Source organism: Lissotriton vulgaris, chromosome 8, assembly GCF_964263255.1.
Source record: "Lissotriton vulgaris chromosome 8, aLisVul1.2, whole genome shotgun sequence".
Lineage (NCBI taxonomy): Eukaryota > Metazoa > Chordata > Amphibia > Caudata > Salamandridae > Lissotriton > Lissotriton vulgaris.
The window spans coordinates 939,336,099-939,357,614 of NC_141696.1; positions in this window are offsets into that span (position 1 = coordinate 939,336,099).

Below are 21,516 nucleotides of genomic sequence, written 5' to 3' on the forward strand. Positions count from 1 at the left end.
GACGGCCACTGGTTACCTCGAACCTTTTTAATCTTTGATGCTTGAATGTCAGCGTCACTGGCATACCCCCGCCCCACCTCACACTTCAAATCATGTCACCGTGCTGGCACAGGCCGCGCTGGGTGACCGGAAAGCAACTGCCAGAGTTCTAATCTGTGAGGCATTTACTATCACACTGAAGGGTTTACTCGAAAGAGAGCTAGAGTTCGATTGGAAAATGTTTTTTCTACAAAACTATTTCTGCTTGAACCTATCTACCACGGACAAACATCTTGCGAAATTTAGTAATATGTAAAATCTGCCAGTATTTCATGTTACGCGAAACGTAAATATCCCCTCACCCCTGGTGGGATGAGGGAACTCTTGTTCCATATAACTCAACAGTGAGTGAGCAAGCCAGAAAACAGGAGGGGGGGAAGGGGGGGGGGGGGGGGCTAACCAAACCCAAGAGAAAAGGCCAGGAGTGGCATTCTCATAAAAGCCACTTATTTCAGCTTGAGGTCCCCGGACTCAGGGCACATGTTGTGTCGCTGCCTTCTCCTCAATGCCGTTGCTCCCCAGCCCAGAATGATAAACAAAGATATGAAGGGCGGAGTGCTGAAGTTAACTTCGGCAACTGGCAATTACGCATTCAAGACAGAGGAGAGCAAAGAGATGAGAGAGGTCGCAGGGAGGGGCAGAAGAACATCAAAATTAACAGAAGATGAAGCGTTGTTAATCGCAACAAGCAGAAAAACAAGCACTGGCGTTGCCAATAGGTCTCGCAGTAGGAAAGTTGGAGCTATTACAATTGCAAATAACAATGCCTTTTATTTTTGTTTTCATTTTAAAAACATAAAGGGCTTTGTCATTTACAAAACCAATAGCTCCAACTTTCCTACTGCGAGACCTATTGGCAACGCCAGTGCTTGTTTTGATAGTTAACACGCTAGGAAAATTGAATACTGGTTGTCGCTTGGACCACTGAGGGTAACAAAGATGGTACGCTTGGCCCCTGGGAGTGATACAGGGTTGGGGCCTCACCGCTTGGACCGCTGGGTGTGACAAAGATATGAAGCATGGGCCCTGGGTGTGATATAATGCCTGCACCTCAATGTTATTTTTCAGTCTAAAAGGGTTTTCTCAGTGCTATCGGTTTCTTAACACTTGGTATCTGAAAGAAGTGAGAGGTGTTGTTCGCTTGGACCGCTTGGGGTGACACAGATGGTGCACTTGGCCTCTGGGTGTGATACAGGGTGCAGTTCCTTCTTCGGGGAAAAGATTTGGATCTTGGAGATCAGATATAGCTTATGTATGGCCAAGAGGGGCCTGTGATTCTTCGAGTTATTCCTTTTCTATGTGAAAAAATGTGTATTATTTATATTGACAGACTATCAGGCTCACTTAGTCCTGTGTACTACACAGGTCTTCCCCTGTTTAAAGGATAGCATGCAATAGGAGCGGGCTAAGGTATTTTTGACAAAGTCATAATTTTTTGTCAGCAAATCAAAAGGGAGAGAGAGGACTAGGTAAGCCAGTCCGGATCCCCAAGTAATATGTATTTATCAATAAAGGACTAGCTTCGTTGTGTTTATAGGGAGACTCAGTACGTATGATGGCAAACCATTTGGTTTGGTTGTTAAGCCCTCACCCACCAACCTAGTTGGTGGCATGCTTCATCATCGGGCCCACCAGAGTGACACCTAATGTGTCCCGGGTGTGCTTCGACTCCAGATTACTGAGGAGCTGGTATACTTCTCTGAGTGTGCTGTGAGGGGGTGTGTAAGAAAGTGATTTAAAAGCTATGCAGTGGGTCCCAGTTCCCGAGGGTATGTAGAAAACTTTAATATCTGGGCCCAAGCTAGCGAATAAAAAGGCAGACGGACGCAGTGGAGTGAATTATGAACTCTCACGTCCTATGTGGTCGACATGTTTCAGCCAGGGCTTTTATATTTACAACTGGCTTTCCTCAGGACCAATGAGTGTGTGGGTGAAAAAACTATAAATTATATTAAGTGATACGTGTTATTTAAAAAGTGTCGCACAGGCTAAGGTGCTATACGTGTGGGGAGGGGGATTCCCTCCGCTTTAACTCGCTATTAGCTGTTAAAGCCTCATGGGTCACCTGGCAGGGGGAGAGAGGACCGAAATTATCGGTCAGTGAGCTCCGTAAACCTGTAGTCCTGCTGCGGTGTCCCGAGTGACTCGGGACACCGCAGCAGGACTACAGGTTTACGGAGCTCGCTGACCGATAATTTCGGTCCTCTCTCCCCCTGCCAGGTGACCCATGAGGCTTTAACAGCTAATAGTGAGTTAAAGCGGAGGGAATCCCCCTCCCCACACGTATAGCACCTTAGCGCGTGCGACACTTTTTAAATAACACGTATCACTTAATATAATTTATAGTTTTTTCACCCACACACTCATTGGTCCTGAGGAAAGCCAGTTGTAAATATAAAAGGCCTGGCTGAAACATGTCGTCCACATAGGACGTGAGAGTTCATAATTCACTCCACTGCGTCCGTCTGCCTTTTTATTCGCTAGCGTGGGCCCAGATATTAAAGTTTTCTACATACCCTCGGGAACTGGGACCCACTGCATAGCTTTTAAATCACTTTCTTACACACCCCCTCACAGCACACTCAGAGAAGTATACCAGCTCCTCAGTAATCTGGAGTCGAAGCACACCCGGGACACATTCGGTGTCACTGTGGTGGGCCCGATGATGAAGCATGCCACCAACTAGGTTGGTGGGTGAGGGCTTAATAACCAAACCAAATGGTTTGCCATCATACGTACTGAGTCTCCCTATAAACACAACGAAGCTAGTCCTTTATTGATAATTTTTTGTCTGTCAGTTTTTTCTTATTGTAGTATTGAAATCGAAGCAAGGTATATTTGATGTTGTGGTAATTTGATGCAGTGGTGCTGGTAAATTAATGCAACTGTATTTTGTCTTAAGTATTGTTTTTACTTCATAGTAAGTAGTTAGACATTCCCCATGACCAGAGTAGAACTTAAGATTCCCTAAAACCAGGAGAAGGGCAAATGAGACAACATTAGGAATTCAAGCCAATACTAGCGTTTGGTATTTCATTGTTGCTGGATGTGTTTTGTCGATCAGGTACCTCACTAGAGTTTGACATTCAGGGTGCCTTTGGGAGCCTCTTCTATACTCTGCTGTTGATCACCCAGAGCAGGGATGACTGACCACACCCCAGGGAGGAGAGGGCAGTTTGACAAAGAAGGCAAGGCGCCTCTCCGGCAAGTCCATTAAAGCAGGCACCCAGTTCCCCGCATTCAAATGCAAGTGGGACAGGTTCCAATCACCGAATCAAAAGGATTACATTTTTGGGAACACATCCCGGGACCCAAAATTCCTTCATAGTGTGTAGCTACAACAGTACCATCAAAAAAACAGAAGCATCCAGCCAGATGGAGGCCCCTTTTATTTCTAAAACAAAGCTGTCCTCGAGTGTCAGGGGCCAGGTTTATTGTAAGCTTTGGATAGTGAAGATCCCATAACCTCAACAGCACGCACACAATATCTGACAGGTTGCGAAGTGCTGCATAACACTGTGTCAGTCAGGAGGAGGATTCACTAGAACTAGCAGCTATCCCAGTCCAGCACTATCATTAGGCTGATTTTTGGCCTCACACCAAACTTTTCATGCAGCATTTGTTTCTTGTCCATTTTTCAAGTCATACACATGTCGAAAGTCTGTTTACCAGATCATATCCCTCCAAAACAATGAAAGAAGTGTGACACAGGTTAGAAGTCACTAGCCACAACTAGGAACTGCAGGTCCAATACCCTGGAGAAGACGTGGTCCAAGGTAGAGAGGGGCACCTGGAAGAAGGGGGTCCACAAAGTCCATCCCAGCTCACAGCAAGAGTAGAACGTAGAATAACCCCACCTCTATATGATGCCTTACAATAATCCAACACACAAGTCCTTACATACACCTCTAGAGAAAACAATTAGCCCAGCCTCAAAGACTGCAAAACTACATGAACAGGGGTACACAGGGCCATGGAACAGCTGCCCAACCACCTCTGCTTTCATAAAAAATAAGACAACATATTATGTGACATTTAGGGAAGCTCCCAAAAGATTAACAAAAAGAAGCCTAAAATAGCACAAAAAGAAAATTCCAGAAAAAATGAATAGCCACTAAGGCACAAGCACCTGGTGCCACAAGGGTCTAGTGCACACAGAAAGCCAGGGATTAAAGGGGTACACATGTGACCTCATGGCATGTTGCAACCACCAACAACGCTCAAATAGCCACATGCCCCATTATTACACATCAACCTGCACATGCGTAGGCCAAAGACACCACCTGCACTGATAGCACCCCCATGCACCTACTAGAAGGGAAGGGTAGGTAATGCCCCTGGAACCTTAACTAAACTAAGTCAAGTGCAGAGAGGGGGAGGCCTGAAAACTCATAATAAGCTGACGTGTTCAAAAAACAATCCCCTCTCTCTAACGTAAACCATAAAACTAGATACCCCAACTGGGGCTACCTTCTGGAGCCTCACTAAAATGGCATGAAAGGAGTACGAAGAACACACCTCTAAAAAGAAAAGCACAGGAACTCTGAAGAAAATGATTGACAATGGCACATGCAATAATACTGTTTTTTTTAACTAACCAATGAATGCAGCTCTTATCCAACAGGTCGGCAATCGAATTTCCAAGTCCACTACTTTTGCAGCGGCCATATCAGCACCCCAACAGAATCTATAGTGTGTGACTTAAGAACTATGAACTGTACTGTGAACACTTTTCCTCGAACTTTGTTAACTAAAGACACTACCAATTACCAGAGGATTATAGACATCTCTCCTGGATTTATCCCTAGACCTGCAATGTTCAATACATTATGTATTAATGCATTTCTATGTACCCTCTGTTTACTATGGGTGTTGCTGCATCCATTCATTGCGAACAACCTACCTAGTCAAATGGAATCCACCCAGAAATTATCACAGCACTTACGTAGGGACCTCTCCCATATCACTTGTAATTACAACAAACCCTACACTAGCAATCTACAGGTGTTACACAGAACCCTTTTACGCAAAACATGGTATCAACACATGACTGCCATGGGCTGCAAGACCTCTTCCAGGTCATGTTATGTTTGCTCACCGATACTGGATGCAATAGGTGCAGACAGGCTTTACATGTCGCAAGAGATAGCCCCCGAAAAAGCAAAATGCCTTTTTCACCTATACCTATGTAGGATTAGGGTAAAAATACAACCCAACAGAGTAGAACTCCCATTAAGTAGTTTTGAATGTGACCGGATACAAAACCAATCCCACAGCACTATACCTTTTCACTGAGCCTTTCGATCTTCAAACTGAGCTAGATAGGTTGCGCAGGAGGGGCACAATAAGGGAGGATACTGTTTGGCCCCATGGCTTCCAAGGGAAGAGATTCTTGGTTTAAGCAAAACCACCACACCAATGCACAAACACGTCAGCTCCAACTTCCATCTGTGGTCCCAAGGTGGCCCTTGGCATACATTGGGCAGTCTTCTAATAACAAAGGGACAACAGACACAGAGTTCAAGTGTAAAGCTATTTGACTCAATGATGCCAAGGAAAATGAGTCTCGTGGGGGAGGGTTGAACAACAACATAGATACCCCATGTAAGGATATCTGGGATTCTGAGTTATATCGATATAGGGGTTAGAAGGGAAGGTGCATCTCCTGCTTGTATAAAAACGTACACTGTATTACTTGTGTCTCAGTGATAAAGGAACCATTCCACTTCAGCCCGGCAAGCAAGCCGGGCTGAAGACGGCTGAAATGCCAGAAACCGGTCCTCGGAAGCTTGTTTCCGGCCCAGGGAAGGCATGGCTTGGTAGTTCGGGCCCATGAGGAACAGGGTCAGACTGATTTGCATATGGCCATGTCTGAACTGGGGTGGCAGAGTGGGCTAAAGAACGGTGATGTATTAAACCCAGATCTGTTGACTGGGTGTTAGTGTTTGATTGGTTCAGATGCTCCGTCCATCACCACCCCCTTTGTACTGCTTTGTTTCGCCATAAGTTGGCAGGGTATGCTCAGACGTGTTTTCCTTGCTCACTTTGCCACTGGATTCAAGCAAGCCGGGCTGAAGACAGCTGAAATAACAGAAACCGGTCCTCGGAAGCTTGTTTCCGGTCCAGGGAAGGCATGGCTTGGCAGTTCGGGCTGGACTGTTCCCACGAGGAACAGGGTCAGACTGATTTGCATATGGCCATGCCTGAACTGGGGTGGCAGAGTGGGCTAAAGAATGGTGATGGATTAAACCCAGATCTGTTGACTGGGTGTGAGTGTTAGATTTGTTCAGATGCTCCGTCCATCACCACCCCCTTTTGTAGCGCTTTGTTCGCCATAAGTTGGCAGGGTATGCTCAGACGTGAGTCCCTTGCTCACTTTGCCACTGGATTCAAGCATGCCGGGTAGAAGACGGCTGAAATGCCATAAACCGGTCCTCAGTAGCTTGTTTCCGGTCCAGGGAAGGCATGGCTTGGCAGTTCGGGCTGGACTGTTCCCATGAGGAACAGCGTCAGACTGATTTGCATATGGCCAAGTCTGAACTGGGTTGGCAGAGTGGGCTAAAGAACGGTGATGGATTAAACCCAGATCGATCTGTTGACTGGGTGTGAGTGTTTGATTGGTTCAGATGCTCCGTCCATTACCACCCCCTTTTGTACCGCTTTGTTCGCCATAAGTTAGAAAGGTATGCTCAGACTTGAGTCCCTTGCTCACTTTGTCACTGGTTTCAAGCTAGCCGGGCTGAAGATGGCTGAAATTCCAGAAACCGGTCCTCGTAAGCTTGTTTCCGGTCCAGGGAAGGCATGGCTTGGCAGTTCAGGCTGGACTGTTCCCATGAGGAACAGGGTCAGACTGATTTGCATATGGCCATGTCTGAACTGGGGTGGCAGAGTGGGCTAAAGAACAGTGATGGATTAAACCCAGATCTGTTGACTGGGTGTGAGTGTTTGATTGGTTCAGATGCTCCGTCCATCACCACTCCCTTTTGTACCGTTTTGTTCGCCATAAGTTGGCAGGGTAGGCTCAGACGTGAGTCCCTTGCTCTCTTTCCACTGGATTCAAACAAGCCGGGCTGAAGACGGATGAAATGCCAGAAACCGGTCCTCGGAAGCTTGTTTCCGGTCCAGGGAAGTCATGGCTTGGCAGTTCGGGCTGGACTGTTCCCATGAGGAACAGGGTCAGACTGATTTGCATATGGCCATGCCTGCACTGGGGTGGCAGAGTGGGCTAAAGAACGGTGATGGATTAAACCCAGATCTGTTGACTGGGTTTGAGTGTTTAATTGGTTCAGATGCTCCGTCCATCACCACCCCCTTTTGTACCGCTTTGTTTGACATAAGTTGGCAGGGTAGGCTCAGACGTGAGTCCCTTGCTCACTTTGCCACTGGATTCAAGCAAGCTGGGCTGAAGACGGCTGAAATGCAAGAAACCAGTTCTCGGAAGCTTGTTTCCGGTCCAGGGAAGGCATGGCTTGGCAGTTCGGGCTGGACTGTTCAAATGAGGAATAGGGTCAGACTGATTTGCATATGGCCATGTCTGAACTGGGGTGGCAGAGTGGGCTAAAGAACGGTGATGGATTAAACCCAGATCTGTTGACTGGGAGAAAGTGTTTGATTGGTTCAGATGCTCCGTCCATCACCACCCCCTTTTGTACCACTTTGTTCGCCATAAGTTGGCAGGGTATGCTCAGACGTGAGTCCCTTGCTCCATTTGCCACTGGATTCAAGCAAGCCAAACTGAGGACGGCTGAAATGCCAGAAACCGGTCCTCGGAAGCTTGTTTCCGGTCCAGGGAAGGCATGGCTTGGGAGTTCGGGCTGGACTGTTCCCATGAGGAACAGGGTCAGACTGATTTGCATACGGCCATGTCTGAACTGGGGTGGCAGAGTGGGCTAGAGAACGGTGATGGATTAAACCCAGATCTGTTGACTGGGCGAGAGTGTTTGATTGGTTCAGATGCTCCGTCCATCACCACCCCCTTTTGTACCACTTTGTTCGCCATAAGTTGGCAGGGTATGCTCAGACGTGAGTCCCTTGCTCACTTTGCCACTGGATTCAAGCAAACCGAGCTGAAGACGCCTGAAATGCCAGAAACCGGTCCTCAGAAGCTTGTTTCCGGTCCAGGGAAGGCATGGCTTGGCAGTTAGGGCTGGACTGTTCCCTTGAGGAACAGGGTCAGACTGATTTGCATATGGCCATGCCCGAACTGTGGTGGCTAAGTGGGCTAAAGAACGGTGATGGATTAAACCCAGATCTGTTGACTGGGTGTGAGTGTTTGATTGGTTCAGATGCTCCTTCCGTCACCACCCCCTTTTGTACCGCTTTGTTCACCATAAGTTGGGAGGGTATGCTCAGACGATAGTCCCTTGCTCACTTTGCCACTGGATTCAAGCAAGCCGGGCTTAAGGCGGCTGAAATGCCAGAAACAGGTCCTCGGAAGCTTGTTTCCGGTCCAGGGAAGACATGGCATGGTAGTTCGGGATGGACTGTTTCCATGAGGAACAGGGTCAGACTGATTTTCATATGGCCATGTCTTAACTGGGGTGGCAGAGTGGGCTAAAGAACGGTGATGGATTAAACCCAGATCCGTTGACTGGGTGTGAGTGTTTGATTGGTTCAGATGCTCCGTCCATCACCACTCCCTTTTGTACCGCTTTGTTCACCATAAGTTGGCAGGGTAGGCTCGGACGTGAGTCCCTTGCTCTCTTTGCCACTGGACTCAAGCAAGCCGGGCTGAAGACGCATGAAATGCCAAAAACCGGTCCTCGGAAGCTTATTTCCGGTCCAGGGAAGTCATGGCTTGGCAGTTCTGGCTGGACTGTTCCCATGAGGAACAGGGTCAGACTGATTTGCATATGGCCATGCCTGAACTGGGGCGGCAGAGTGGGCTAAAGAACGGTGATGGATTAAACCCAGATCTGTTGACTGGGTGTTAGTGTTTGATTGGTTCAGATGCTCCGTCCATCACCACTCCCTTTTGTACTGCTTTGTTCGCCATAAGTTGGCAGGGTATGCTCAGACGTGTGTCCCTTGCTCACTTTGCCACTGGATTCAAGCAAGCAGGGTTGAAGACAGCTGAAATGCCAGACCCCGGTCCTCGGAAGCTTGTTTCCGGTCCAGGGAAGGCATGGCTTGGCAGTTCTGGCTGGACTATTCCCAGGAGGAACAGGGTCAGACTGATTTGCATATGGCCATGTCTGAACTGGGGTGGCAGAGTGGGCTAAAGAAAGGTGATGGATTAAACCCAGATCTGTTGACTGGGTGTGAGTGTTTGATTGGTTCAGATGCTCCGTCCATCACCACTCCCTTTTGTACCGCTTTGTTCACCATAGGTTGGCAAGGTAGGCTCAGATGTGAGTCCCTTGCTCTCTTTGCCACTGGACTCAAGCAAGCCGGGCTGAAGACGCATGAAATGCCAGAAACCGGTCCTCGGAAGCTTATTTCCGGTCCAGGGAAGTCATGGCTTGGCAGTTCGGGCTGGACTGTTCCCATGAGGAACAGGGTCAGACTGATTTGCATATGGCCATGCCTGAACTGGGGTGGCAGAGTGGGCTAAAGAACGGTGATGGATTAAACCCAGATCTGTTGACTGGGTGTTAGTGTTTGATTGGTTCAGATGCTCCGTCCATCACCACCCCCTTTTGTACTGCTTTGTTCGCCATAAGTTGGCAGGGTATGCTCAGACGTGTGTCCCTTGCTCACTTTGCCACTGGATTCAAGCAAGCCGGGCTGAAGACAGCTGAAATGCCAGAAACCGGTCCTCGGAAGCTTGTTTCCGGTCCAGGGAAGGCATGGCTTGGCAGTTCGCGCTGGACTGTTCCCATGAGGAACAGGGTCAGACTGATTTGCATATGGCCATGTCTGAACTGGGGTGGCAGAGTGGGCTAAAGAACGGTGATGGATTAAACCCAGATCTGTTGACTGGGTGTGAGTGTTAGATTTGTTCAGATGCTCCGTCCATCACCACCCCCTTTTGTAGCGCTTTGTTCGCCATAAGTTGGCAGGGTGTGCTCAGACGTGAGTCCCTTGCTCACTTTGCTACTGGATTAAAGCATGCCGGGTAGAAGACGGCTGAAATGCCAGAAACCGGTCCTCAGAAGCTTGTTTCCGGTCCAGGGAAGGCATGGCTTGGCCGTTCGGGCTGGACTGTTCCCATGAGGAACAGCGTCAGACTGATTTGCATATGGCCAAGTCTGAACTGGGTTGGCAGAGTGGGTTAAAGAACGGTGATGGATTAAACCCAGATCTGTTGACTGGGTGTGAGTGTTTGATTGGTTCAGATGCTCCTTCCATCACCACCCCCTTTTGTACTGCTTTGTTCGCCCTAAGTTGGCAGGGTATGCTCAGACGTGTGTCCCTTGCTCACTTTGCCACTGGATTCAAGCAAGCCGGGCTGAAGACAGCTGAAATGCCAGAAACCGGTCCTCGGAAGCTTGTTTCCGGTCCAGGGAAGGCATGGCTTGGCAGTTCGGGTTGGACTGTTCCCATGAGGAACAGGGTCAGACTGATTTGCATATGGCCATGTCTGAACTGGGGTGGCAGAGTGGGCTAAAGAACGGTGATGGATTAAACCCAGATCTGTTGACTGGGTGTGAGTGTTAGATTTGTTCAGATGCTCCGTCCATCCCCACCCCCTTTTGTAGTGCTTTGTTCGCCAGAAGTTGGCAGGGTATGCTCAGACGTGAGTCCCTTGCTCACTTTGCCACTTGATTCAAGCATTCTGGGTAGAAGACGGCTGAAATGCCAGAAACCGGTCCTCAGAAGCTTGTTTCTGGTCCAGGGAAGGCATGGCTTGGCAGTTCGGGCTGGACTGTTCCCATGAGGAACAGCGTCAGACTGATTTGCTTATGGCCAAGTCCGAACTGGGTTGGCAGAGTGGGCTAAAGAACGATGATGGATTAAACCCAGATCTGTTGACTGGGTGTGAGTGTTTGATTGGTTCAGATGCTCCGTCCATCACCACCCCCATTTGTACCGCTTTGTTCGCCATAAGTTAGCAAGGTATGCTCAGACGTGAGTCCCTTGCTCACTTTGTCACTGGATTCAAGCTAGCCGGGCTGAAGATGGCTGAAATTCCAGAAACCGGTCCTCGTAAGCTTGTTTCTGGTCCAGGGAAGGCATGGCTTGGCAGTTCAGGCTGGACTGTTCCCATGAGGAACACGGTCAGACTGATTTGCATATGGCCATGTCTGAACTGGGGTGACAGAGTGGGCTAAAGAACGGTGATGGATTAAACCCAGATCTGTTGACTGGGTGTGAGTGTTTGATTGGTTCAGATGCTCCGTCCATCACCACCCCCATTTGTACCGCTTTGTTCGCCATAAGTTAGCAAGGTATGCTCAGACGTGAGTCCCTTGCTCACTTTGTCACTGGATTCAAGCTAGCCGGGCTGAAGATGGCTGAAATTCCAGAAACCAGTCCTCGTAAGCTTGTTTCTGGTCCAGGGAAGGCATGGCTTGGCAGTTCAGGCTGGACTGTTCCCATGAGGAACACGGTCAGACTGATTTGCATATGGCCATGTCTGAACTGGGGTGACAGAGTGGGCTAAAGAACGGTGATGGATTAAACCCAGATCTGTTGACTGGGTGTGAGTGTTTGATTGGTTCAGATGCTCCGTCCATCACCACCCCCATTTGTACCGCTTTGTTCGCCATAAGTTAGCAAGGTATGCTCAGACGTGAGTCCCTTGCTCACTTTGTCACTGGATTCAAGCTAGCCGGGCTGAAGATGGCTGAAATTCCAGAAACCAGTCCTCGTAAGCTTGTTTCTGGTCCAGGGAAGGCATGGCTTGGCAGTTCAGGCTGGACTGTTCCCATGAGGAACACGGTCAGACTGATTTGCATATGGCCATGTCTGAACTGGGGTGACAGAGTGGGCTAAAGAACGGTGATGGATTAAACCCAGATCTGTTGACTGGGTGTGAGTGTTTGATTGGTTCAGATGCTCCGTCCATCACCACCCCCATTTGTACCGCTTTGTTCGCCATAAGTTAGCAAGGTATGCTCAGACGTGAGTCCCTTGCTCACTTTGTCACTGGATTCAAGCTAGCAGGGCTGAAGACAGCTGAAATGCCAGACCCCGGTCCTCGTAAGCTTGTTTCTGATCCAGGGAAGGCATGGCTTGGCAGTTCAGGCTGGACTGTTCCCATGAGGAACACGGTCAGACTGATTTGCATATGGCCATGTCTGAACTGGGGTGACAGAGTGGGCTAAAGAACGGTGATGGATTAAACCCAGATCTGTTGACTGGGTGTGAGTGTTTGATTGGTTCAGATGCTCCGTCCATCACCACCCCCTTTTGTACCGCTTTGTTTGCCATAAGTTGGCAGGGTATGCTCAGACGTGAGTCCCTTGCTCACTTTGCCACTGGATTCAAGCAAGCAGGGCTGAAGACAGCTGAAATGCCAGACCCCGGTCCTCGGAAGCTTGTTTCCGGTCCATGGAAGGCATGGCTTGGCAGTTCGGGCTGGACTATTCCCATGAGGAACAGGGTCAGAGTGATTTGCATATGGCCATGTCTGAACTGGGGTGGCAGAGTGGGCTAAAGAACGGTGATGGATTAAACCCAGATCTGTTGACTGGGTGTGAGTGTTTGATTGGTTCAGATGCTCCGTCCATCACCACTCCCTTTTGTACCGCTTTGTTCGCCATAAGTTGGCAGGGTAGGCTCAGACGTGAGTCCCTTGCTCTCTTTGCCACTGGATTAAAACAAGCCGGGCTGAAGACGGATGAAATGCGAGAAACCGGTCCTCGGAAGCTTGTTTCCGGTCCAGGGAAGTCATGGCTTGGCAGTTCGGGCTGGACTGTTCCCATGAGGAACAGGGTCAGACTGATTTGCATATGGCCATGCCTGAACTGGGGTGGCAGAGTGGGCTAAAGAACGGTGATGGATTAAACCCAGATCTGTTGACTGGGTGTGAGTGTTTGATTGGTTCAGATGCTCCGTCCATCACCACCCCCTTTTGTACCACTTTGTTCGCAATAAGTTGGCAGGGTATGCTCAGACGTGAGTCCCTTGCTCACTTTGCCACTGGATTCAAGCAAGCCGGGCTGAAGACGGCTGAAATTCCAGAAACCGGTCCTCGGAAGCTTGTTTCCGGTCCAGCAAAGGCGTGGCTTGGCAGTTCGGGCTGGACTGTTCCCATGAGGAACAGGGTCAGACTGATTTGCATATGGCCATGTCTGAACTGGGGTGGCAGAGTGGGCTAAAGAACGGTGATGGATTAAACCCAGATCTGTTGACTGGGTGTGAGTGTTTAATTGGTTCAGATGCTCCGTCCATCACCACCCCCTTTTGTACTGCTTTGTTTGACATAAGTTGGCAGGGTAGGCTCAGACGTGAGTCCCTTGCTCACTTTGCCAGTGGATTCAAGCAAGCTGGGCTGAAGACGGCTGAAATGCAAGAAACCAGTTCTCAGAAGCTTGTTTCCGGTCCAGGGAAGGCATGGCTTGGCAGTTCGGGCTGGACTGTTCAAATGAGGAATAGGGTCAGACTGATTTGCATATGGCCATGTCTGAACTGGGGTGGCAGAGTGGGCTAAAGAACGGTGATGGATTAAACCCAGATCTGTTGACTGGGAGAAAGTGTTTGATTGGTTCAGATGCTCCGTCCATCACCACCCCCTTTTGTACCACTTTGTTCGCCATAAGTTGGCAGGGTATGCTCAGACGTGAGTCCCTTGCTCCATTTGCCACTGGATTCAAGCAAGCCAAACTGAAGACGGCTGAAATGCCAGAAACCGGTCCTCGGAAGCTTGTTTCCGGTCCAGGGAAGGCATGGCTTGGGAGTTCGGGCTGGACTGTTCCCATGAGGAACAGGGTCAGACTGATTTGCATACGGCCATGTCTGAACTGGGGTGGCAGAGTGGGCTAGAGAACGGTGATGGATTAAACCCAGATCTGTTGACTGGGCGAGAGTGTTTGATTGGTTCAGATGCTCCGTCCATCACCACCCCCTTTTGTACCACTTTGTTCGCCATAAGTTGGCAGGGTATGCTCAGACGTGAGTCCCTTGCTCACTTTGCCACTGGATTCAAGCAAACCGAGCTGAAGATGCCTGAAATGCCAGAAACCGGTCCTCAGAAGCTTGTTTCCGGTCCAGGGAAGGCATGGCTTGGCAGTTAGGGCTGGACTGTTCCCTTGAGGAACAGGGTCAGACTGATTTGCATATGGCCATGCCCGAACTGTGGTGGCTAAGTGGGCTAAAGAACGGTGATGGATTAAACCCAGATCTGCTGACTGGGTGTGAGTGTTTGATTGGTTCAGATGCTCCTTCCGTCACCACCCCCTTTTGTACCGCTTTGTTCACCATAAGTTGGGAGGGTATGCTCAGACGATAGTCCCTTGCTCACTTTGCCACTGGATTCAAGCAAGCCGGGCTTAAGGCGGCTGAAATGCCAGAAACAGGTCCTCGGAAGCTTGTTTCCGGTCCAGGGAAGGCATGGCATGGTAGTTCGGGCTGGACTGTTTCCATGAGGAACAGGGTCAGACTGATTTGCATATGGCCATGCCTGAACTGGGGCGGCAGAGTGGGCTAGAGAACGGTGATGGATTAAACCCAGATCTGTTGACTGGGTGAGAGTGTTTGATTGGTTCAGATGCTCCGTCCATCACCACCCCCTTTTGTACCACTTTGTTCGCCATAAGTTGGCAGGGTAGGCTCGGACGTGAGTCCCTTGCTCTCTTTGCCACTGGACTCAAGCAAGCCGGGCTGAAGACGCATGAAATGCCAAAAACCGGTCCTCAGAAGCTTATTTCCGGTCCAGGGAAGTCATGGCTTGGCAGTTCTGGCTGGACTGTTCCCATGAGGAACAGGGTCGGACTGATTTGCATATGGCCATGCCTGAACTGGGGCGGCAGAGTGGGCTAAAGAACGGTGATGGATTAAACCCAGATCTGTTGACTGGGTGTTAGTGTTTGATTGGTTCAGATGCTCCGTCCATCACCACCCCCTTTTGTACTGCTTTGTTCGCCATAAGTTGGCAGGGTATGCTCAGACGTGTGTCCCTTGCTCACTTTGCCACTGGATTCAAGCAAGCAGGGTTGAAGACAGCTGAAATGCCAGACCCCGGTCCTCGGAAGCTTGTTTCCGGTCCAGGGAAGGCATGGCTTGGCAGTTCTGGCTGGACTATTCCCAGGAGGAACAGGGTCAGACTGATTTGCATATGGCCATGTCTGAACTGGGGTGGCAGAGTGGGCTAAAGAAAGGTGATGTATTAAACCCAGATCTGTTGACTGGGTGTGAGTGTTTGATTGGTTCAGATGCTCCGTCCATCACCACTCCCTTTTGTACCGCTTTGTTCACCATAAGTTGGCAAGGTAGGCTCAGATGTGAGTCCCTTGCTCTCTTTGCCACTGGACTCAAGCAAGCCGGGCTGAAGACGCATGAAATGCCAGAAACCGGTCCTCGGAAGCTTATTTCCGGTCCAGGGAAGTCATGGCTTGGCAGTTCGGGCTGGACTGTTCCCATGAGGAACAGGGTCAGACTGATTTGCATATGGGCATGCCTGAACTGGGGTGGCAGAGTGGGCTAAAGAACGGTGATGGATTAAACCCAGATCTGTTGACTGGGTGTTAGTGTTTGATTGGTTCAGATGCTCCGTCCATCACCACCCCCTTTTGTACTGCTTTGTTCGCCATAAGTTGGCAGGGTATGCTCAGACGTGTGTCCCTTGCTCACTTTGCCACTGGATTCAAGCAAGCCGGGCTGAAGACAGCTGAAATGCCAGAAACCGGTCCTCTGAAGCTTGTTTCCGGTCCAGGGAAGGCATGGCTTGGCAGTTCGCGCTGGACTGTTCCCATGAGGAACAGGGTCAGACTGATTTGCATATGGCCATGTCTGAACTGGGGTGGCAGAGTGGGCTAAAGAACGGTGATGGATTAAACCGAGATCTGTTGACTGGGTGTGAGTGTTAGATTTGTTCAGATGCTCCGTCCATCACCACCCCCTTTTGTAGCGCTTTGTTCGCCATAAGTTGGCAGGGTGTGCTCAGACGTGAGTCCCTTGCTCACTTTGCTACTGGATTAAAGCATGCCGGGTAGAAGACGGCTGAAATGCCAGAAACCGGTCCTCAGAAGCTTGTTTCCGGTCCAGGGAAGGCATGGCTTGGCCGTTCGGGCTGGACTGTTCCCATGAGGAACAGCGTCAGACTGATTTGCATATGGCCAAGTCTGAACTGGGTTGGCAGAGTGGGCTAAAGAACGGTGATGGATTAAAGCCAGATCTGTTGACTGGGTGTGAGTGTTTGATTGGTTCAGATGCTCCTTCCATCACCACCCCCCTTTTGTACTGCTTTGTTCGCCATAAGTTGGCAGGGTATGCTCAGACGTGTGTCCCTTGCTCACTTTGCCACTGGATTCAAGCAAGCCGGGCTGAAGACAGCTGAAATGCCAGAAACCGGTCCTCGGAAGCTTGTTTCCGGTCCAGGGAAGGCATGGCTTGGCAGTTCGGGTTGGACTGTTCCCATGAGGAACAGGGTCAGACTGATTTGCATATGGCCATGTCTGAACTGGGGTGGCAGAGTGGGCTAAAGAACGGTGATGGATTAAACCCAGATCTGTTGACTGGGTGTGAGTGTTAGATTTGTTCAGATGCTCCGTCCATCCCCACCCCCTTTTGTAGTGCTTTGTTCGCCATAAGTTGGCAGGGTATGCTCAGACGTGAGTCCCTTGCTCACTTTGCCACTTGATTCAAGCATTCTGGGTAGAAGACGGCTGAAATGCCAGAAACCGGTCCTCAGAAGCTTGTTTCTGGTCCAGGGAAGGCATGGCTTGGCAGTTCGGGCTGGACTGTTCCCATGAGGAACAGCGTCAGACTGATTTGCTTATGGCCAAGTCTGAACTGGGTTGGCAGAGTGGGCTAAAGAACGGTGATGGATTAAACCCAGATCTGTTGACTGGGTGTGAGTGTTTGATTGGTTCAGATGCTCCGTCCATCACCACCCCCATTTGTACCGCTTTGTTCACCATAAGTTAGCAAGGTATGCTCAGACGTGAGTCCCTTGCTCACTTTGTCACTGGATTCAAGCTAGCCGGGCTGAAGATGGCTGAAATTCCAGAAACCGGTCCTCGTAAGCTTGTTTCTGTTCCAGGGAAGGCATGGCTTGGCAGTTCAGGCTGGACTGTTCCCATGAGGAACACGGTCAGACTGATTTGCATATGGCCATGTCTGAACTGGGGTGACAGAGTGGGCTAAAGAACGGTGATGGATTAAACCCAGATCTGTTGACTGGGTGTGAGTGTTTGATTGGTTCAGATGCTCCGTCCATCACCACCCCCATTTGTACCGCTTTGTTCGCCATAAGTTAGCAAGGTATGCTCAGACGTGAGTCCCTTGCTCACTTTGTCACTGGATTCAAGCTAGCCGGGCTGAAGATGGCTGAAATTCCAGAAACCAGTCCTCGTAAGCTTGTTTCTGGTCCAGGGAAGGCATGGCTTGGCAGTTCAGGCTGGACTGTTCCCATGAGGAACACGGTCAGACTGATTTGCATATGGCCATGTCTGAACTGGGGTGACAGAGTGGGCTAAAGAACGGTGATGGATTAAACCCAGATCTGTTGACTGGGTGTGAGTGTTTGATTGGTTCAGATGCTCCGTCCATCACCACCCCCATTTGTACCACTTTGTTCGCCATAAGTTAGCAAGGTATGCTCAGACGTGAGTCCCTTGCTCACTTTGTCACTGGATTCAAGCTAGCAGGGCTGAAGACAGCTGAAATGCCAGACCCCGGTCCTCGTAAGCTTGTTTCTGGTCCAGGGAAGGCATGGCTTGGCAGTTCAGGCTGGACTGTTCCCATGAGGAACACGGTCAGACTGATTTGCATATGGCCATGTCTGAACTGGGGTGACAGAGTGGGCTAAAGAACAGTGATGGATTAAACCCAGATCTGTTGACTGGGTGTGAGTGTTTGATTGGTTCAGATGCTCCGTCCATCACCACCCCCTTTTGTACCGCTTTGTTTGCCATAAGTTGGCAGGGTATGCTCAGACGTGAGTCCCTTGCTCACTTTGCCACTGGATTCAAGCAAGCAGGGCTGAAGACAGCTGAAATGCCAGACCCCGGTCCTCGGAAGCTTGTTTCCGGTCCATGGAAGGCATGGCTTGGCAGTTCGGGCTGGACTATTCCCATGAGGAACAGGGTCAGAGTGATTTGCATATGGCCATGTCTGAACTGGGGTGGCAGAGTGGGCTAAAGAACGGTGATGGATTAAACCCAGATCTGTTGACTGGGTGTGAGTGTTTGATTGGTTCAGATGCTCCGTCCATCACCACTCCCTTTTGTACCGCTTTGTTCGCCATAAGTTGGCAGGGTAGGCTCAGACGTGAGTCCCTTGCTCTCTTTGCCACTGGATTAAAACAAGCCGGGCTGAAGACGGATGAAATGCGAGAAACCGGTCCTCGGAAGCTTGTTTCCGGTCCAGGGAAGTCATGGCTTGGCAGTTCGGGCTGGACTGTTCCCATGAGGAACAGGGTCAGACTGATTTGCATATGGCCATGCCTGAACTGGGGTGGCAGATTGGGCTAAAGAACGGTGATGGATTAAACCCAGATCTGTTGACTGGGTGTGAGTGTTTGATTGGTTCAGATGCTCCGTCCATCACCACCCCCTTTTGTACCACTTTGTTGGCAATAAGTTGGCAGGGTATGCTCAGACGTGAGTCCCTTGCTCACTTTGCCACTGGATTCAAGCAAGCCGGGCTGAAGACGGCTGAAATTCCAGAAACCGGTCCTCGGAAGCTTGTTTCCGGTCCAGCAAAGGCGTGGCTTGGCAGTTCGGGCTGGACTGTTCCCATGAGGAACAGGGTCAGACTGATTTGCATATGGCCATGTCTGAACTGGGGTGGCAGAGTGGGCTAAAGAACGGTGATGGATTAAACCCAGATCTGTTGACTGGGTGGGAGTGTTTAATTGGTTCAGATGCTCCGTCCATCACCACCCCCTTTTGTACTGCTTTTTTCGACATAATTTGGCAGGGTAGGCTCAGACGTGAGTCCCTTGCTCACTTTGCCACTGGATTCAAGCAAGCTGGGCTGAAGATGGCTGAAATGCCAGAAACCAGTCCTCGGAAGCTTGTTTCCGGTCCAGGGAAGGCATGGCTTCGCAGTTCGGGCTGGACTGTTCAAATGAGGAACAGGGTCAGACTGATTTGCATATGGCCATGTCTGAACTGGGGTGGCAGAGTGGGCTAAAGAAAGGTGATGGATTAAACCCAGATCTGTTGACTGGGTGTGAGTGTTTGATTGGTTCAGATGCTCCGTCCATCACCACTCCCTTTTGTACCGCTTTGTTCACCATAGGTTGGCAAGGTAGGCTCAGATGTGAGTCCCTTGCTCTCTTTGCCACTGGACTCAAGCAAGCCGGGCTGAAGACGCATGAAATGCCAGAAACCGGTCCTCGGAAGCTTATTTCCGGTCCAGGGAAGTCATGGCTTGGCAGTTCGGGCTGGACTGTTCCCATGAGGAACAGGGTCAGACTGATTTGCATATGGCCATGCCTGAACTGGGGTGGCAGAGTGGGCTAAAGAACGGTGATGGATTAAACCCAGATCTGTTGACTGGGTGTTAGTGTTTGATTGGTTCAGATGCTCCGTCCATCACCACCCCCTTTTGTACTGCTTTGTTCGCCATAAGTTGGCAGGGTATGCTCAGACGTGTGTCCCTTGCTCACTTTGCCACTGGATTCAAGCAAGCCGGGCTGAAGACAGCTGAAATGCCAGAAACCGGTCCTCGGAAGCTTGTTTCCGGTCCAGGGAAGGCATGGCTTGGCAGTTCGCGCTGGACTGTTCCCATGAGGAACAGGGTCAGACTGATTTGCATATGGCCATGTCTGAACTGGGGTGGCAGAGTGGGCTAAAGAACGGTGATGGATTAAACCCAGATCTGTTGACTGGGTGTGAGTGTTAGATTTGTTCAGATGCTCCGTCCATCACCACCCCCTTTTGTAGCGCTTTGTTCGCCATAAGTTGGCAGGGTGTGCTCAGACGTGAGTCCCTTGCTCACTTTGCTACTGGATTAAAGCATGCCGGGTAGAAGACGGCTGAAATGCCAGAAACCGGTCCTCAGAAGCTTATTTCCGGTCCAGGGAAGGCATGGCTTGGCCGTTCGGGCTGGACTGTTCCCATGAGGAACAGCGTCAGACTGATTTGCATATGGCCAAGTCTGAACTGGGTTGGCAGAGTGGGTTAAAGAACGGTGATGGATTAAACCCAGATCTGTTGACTGGGTGTGAGTGTTTGATTGGTTCAGATGCTCCTTCCATCACCACCCCCTTTTGTACTGCTTTGTTCGCCCTAAGTTGGCAGGGTATGCTCAGACGTGTGTCCCTTGCTCACTTTGTCACTGGATTCAAGCTAGCCGGGCTGAAGATGGCTGAAATTCCAGAAACCGGTCCTCGTAAGCTTGTTTCTGGTCCAGGGAAGGCATGGCTTGGCAGTTCAGGCTGGACTGTTCCCATGAGGAACACGGTCAGACTGATTTGCATATGGCCATGTCTGAACTGGGGTGACAGAGTGGGCTAAAGAACGGTGATGGATTAAACCCAGATCTGTTGACTGGGTGTGAGTGTTTGATTGGTTCAGATGCTCCGTCCATCACCACCCCCATTTGTACCGCTTTGTTCGCCATAAGTTAGCAAGGTATGCTCAGACGTGAGTCCCTTGCTCACTTTGTCACTGGATTCAAGCTAGCCGGGCTGAAGATGGCTGAAATTCCAGAAACCAGTCCTCGTAAGCTTGTTTCTGGTCCAGGGAAGGCATGGCTTGGCAGTTCAGGCTGGACTGTTCCCATGAGGAACACGGTCAGACTGATTTGCATATGGCCATGTCTGAACTGGGGTGACAGAGTGGGCTAAAGAACGGTGATGGATTAAACCCAGATCTGTTGACTGGGTGTGAGTGTTTGATTGGTTCAGATGCTCCGTCCATCACCACCCCCATTTGTACCGCTTTGTTCGCCATAAGTTAGCAAGGTATGCTCAGACGTGAGTCCCTTGCTCACTTTGTCACTGGATTCAAGCTAGCAGGGCTGAAGACAGCTGAAATGCCAGACCCCGGTCCTCGTAAGCTTGTTTCTGGTCCAGGGAAGGCATGGCTTGGCAGTTCAGGCTGGACTGTTCCCATGAGGAACACGGTCAGACTGATTTGCATATGGCCATGTCTGAACTGGGGTGACAGAGTGGGCTAAAGAACGGTGATGGATTAAACCCAGATCTGTTGACTGGGTGTGAGTGTTTGATTGGTTCAGATGCTCCGTCCATCACCACCCCCTTTTGTACCGCTTTGTTTGCCATAAGTTGGCAGGGTATGCTCAGACGTGAGTCCCTTGCTCACTTTGCCACTGGATTCAAGCAAGCAGGGCTGAAGACAGCTGAAATGCCAGACCCCGGTCCTCGGAAGCTTGTTTCCGGTCCATGGAAGGCATGGCTTGGCAGTTCGGGCTGGACTATTCCCATGAGGAACAGGGTCAGAGTGATTTGCATATGGCCAT